Here is a 3,645-nt window from a genome sequence, read left to right on the forward strand (position 1 = left end):
CAAAAAAAACAAAAACGACAGCAGCAAAAAAAAAAAAAAAACAACCCGCCGCCACCGACAACAAAAACCTAAAAATTTTGTGCCCTGGCAAGACGGCTTAGAGGATAAAGGAGCTTGGAGCAAGCCTCCTGTCCTCAGATCAATTCCCAGTACCCATGTGGTGGTAAGAGAGACAAGTTGTCCTCTGACTTCCACACACACACAGGTGCAAGGGGGGAGAGAGGGAGGAAGAGAAGGAAGGGAGAGGGGAGAGAAAGAAGGGAGGGAGGGGGAGAAGGGAGGAAGGAAGGAAGGATGGAGGGAGGGAAGGAGAAAGGGAGGGAGGGGGCTGACATGCTATTAGCGAGGGGCATCCAGAGCCCTTGAAGCCTTGGTGCATATGCCCTTTATCCTAAGGGAATTCTGGAGGGAGGGTCCCAGCCTTATTTGCTAGAGAAGTATAGAACCAAGTTTTTGTTTATTTGCTTTATTTACAAGGTTCCTTTCTCTAGTCTTGAGTTTTCTGGAATTGTTATTCTGGTACTCTTGTATTCCAGTTCTCCTTTTGATTTTGATCTGCTTCGAAGTCTTTTATTTTCAAATCTTGAAGGACACCAGGTCTGGGAGTTTGAAGGTCTTGGTTCTGATTTCTTCTGACTTGACTGCTTCAGGGAAGATGGGATGAACTTCAACTGAGTAGTTGTCAGAACTGGGCAGGGGCTCATTTTTCGGAGCCTGCCTGCTCACAGAGTTGACCCCTACCTGGAAGCCAGGCTGTGCTGGATAGCTGTATTGTTAACTTGACACACCAGGGTTGAGGGAACCTCAATTGGGGAATTGCCTCCACTGGACTGGTCTGTGGCCATGTCTGTGGGACATCTTGATTGTTGAGTGATGTGGGAGGGCCCAGCCTATTGTGGATGGTGCCATCCCTGCTCTGGTGGGCCTGTGTTGCATAAGAAAGCAGGCTGAGCAGGGGCCAGGGGAGCAAGCCAGTAAGCAGCGTTCCTTCATGGCCTGTGCTCCAGCTCCTGCCTCCAGGTTCTTGCCGTGAGTTCCTACCTTGGGCTCCCTGATGAACTGTGACCTGGGAGATACAAGCTGAATAAACCCTTTCCTCCCCAAGTTGGTATTGGTCAGAGTATTTCATTACATCAATAGAGGGACAAACTAGAACACAGGCCTAACTCCACAAGACTCAGTCTGAGAGGACTGGTTCAGTCTCAGGTGGAGTTAGAGCTGAGTGGGTTCAGATCACAAAGAGAGGGCTTGGCTGCTGCCAGTGGGTTCATGGCAGGATGTGGACCTAGGGTTCTACCCAGTGGAATCAAAACTGGGGCAGAGGCTGGAGAGATGGCCCAGTGGTTAATAAGAACACTGGCTGCTCTGCAGAGGACCTGAGTTTGGTTCCCACATGGTGGCTAACAATTGTCTATAACTCCAGTTCCAGGGAATCTGACACCCTCTTCTGACCTCTATGAACATTGCTCAATGCGGGTGCACTTACATACATGCAGGCAATACATTCATACACACAAAATATTTTTAAAAAAGAAACTGAAATAGGAGCTCTTTCCAAAACAGGTTGGGCTTGTAAACTAGGGTGCAAGCAAAAACCAGTGGCTTGATGTTCATTTGCTTAATCCACACCTGCCCTACTTCAGGCTTCTCATGTCTGGACCCCATTAGCATGCAGACTGGGAAGGGTCAGCACCCTGTGTGTCTTGTGGCCGAGTCAGGCAGAAGATAAGATCTGGTGGGACTTGAACATACTGATTTGCCTTGGAGACACCCCCACACACCCCTCCCCCACACACTCCAAGACCCAGCACCTGCCCTCATGGAGTTCATCATCCAAAAGCAGTAAATAACACTAAATAGGAGGTAGCAAGAGTCCTCAGAAGAAACCACCATTCTTCCCTTCTAGACAAGTGTGCTGAGAAAGCTGGGACCACCAGACCCTAGGCCATGTGCAGGAGCTGACTAGGGAGGCTGGGGATGCATGCTGCCCTTGCAGCTCTGGAAGGAGCAGGGGATCCACTGCGTCTGCCTGCTTTGTCTTGTTTTCAGTATCTGAAGTCCTGTGCTTCAAGAATTCTTCAGTCATGGGAAAACAGGGACAGGGACAATTAGTTACTTAAGAAAGGAGGGGGGGGGCTGGAGAAATGGCTCAGCGGTTAAGAGCATTGGCTGCTCTTGCAGAGGACCCTGGTTCAATTCCCACCACCCATGTGGCAGCTAACAACCATCTTTAACTCCAGTTCTGGGGATCTGATGCCCTCTCTGACCTCTGTGGGCATTGTATGACACAGGTATACTTACATACATGCAGGCAATACACTCATATGCATAAAATAAAAATAAGTAAAAAATATTTTTTTAAAAAGGAGGGATACTGATTAGTTTCCTTTGAAGAAGGTCAGCAAGGCCTCTGGGGTCAGACCTGAAGTGTTATTCATTTCCCTTCCAGATATGTAGCAATAGGGACCTTCACATGCCTTCTGATCCAGGCTGGAAAGTCTGTCCAAGTTCCTGAGACTGTGGGAGGTGGGTACATGATTTCTAATCCTGCGAGCCTGTTGTAAGAGGATAAAGTATTAAGAAGTGACAGTGGTGGAGAAAGCCTGGGAGAGAGGCCAAGCCTAGAATCAGAGAAGGAGTAGCCAGGCCAGATGAAAGTTAGGGCTAGTGGCAGCAGTAGCCTTGTATAAAGAGCAATGGGCTGACTTGCCCATTGCTAGAAAAGGTCATTTGGAAGCCTCTGAGCCCCATGGGCCATGGCCCAAGTACTCTTTTCCCTTTTCCCTTAAAGGCAAAGCAGCATGAGAATTGCTGGTTGAGATCAGTGTACTGGCAAGATGCACCTTTGTTTCCCATGCCTCTTCCAGGCCTCCCTGCCCACTCAAAGAGAGAAGCTGAGGGGTTTCATAAATGAGTCCTCCATATGTAATTTACCTGACACTCCAAGCTTCTGGGCAAAAGTTACCTGTAGCCAAGCATGGGTGGTACATACCAGTAATCCCAGCCCTTGAGAGGAATGGAGTATAAAGTCATCCTTGATGTCATAGTTCAAGGCTAGCCTGGGCTACAGAGACCCTATCTCAGAAAACCCAAACAAATCAAGCAAAAAAAAATATTTTTTTTGCTTATATAAGAATCTTCTGGGGCTGAAGAGATGGCTCAGTGGTTAAGAGCACTGACTAGTCTTGCAGAGGACCTGGATTCGATTCCCAGCACCCACATGGTGGCTACGTGCCATTCTTAACTCCAGTTCCAGGGGAATCTGAAGCCCTCTTCTGACCTCCACGACATTGCACGACACGGGTGCACTCACATACATGCAGGCAATACACTCATACACATAAAATAAAAATAATAAAATTTTTTTTAATAAAAGAATCTTCTGCCAGGCGTGGTTGTATAAGCCTTTAGTCCCAGCACTTGGGAGGCAGAGACAGGCGGATCTCTGTAAGTAAGATTGAGGCCAGCTCCAGGACAGCTAGGCTTACAGGGAGATCCTGTCTCAAAAAGAACAAAAAAGGCCAGGCATGGTGACACACGCCTTTAATCCTAGCACTCAGGAGGCAGAGGCAGGCAGATCTCTGTGAGTTCAAGGCCACCCTGGACTACATAGTGAGTTCCAGGACAGCTGGGGCTACAGAGAGA

Source organism: Nannospalax galili, unplaced genomic scaffold (genome assembly GCF_000622305.1).
Source record: "Nannospalax galili isolate Female #2095 unplaced genomic scaffold, S.galili_v1.0 scaffold708, whole genome shotgun sequence".
NCBI classification, from domain to species: domain Eukaryota; kingdom Metazoa; phylum Chordata; class Mammalia; order Rodentia; family Spalacidae; genus Nannospalax; species Nannospalax galili.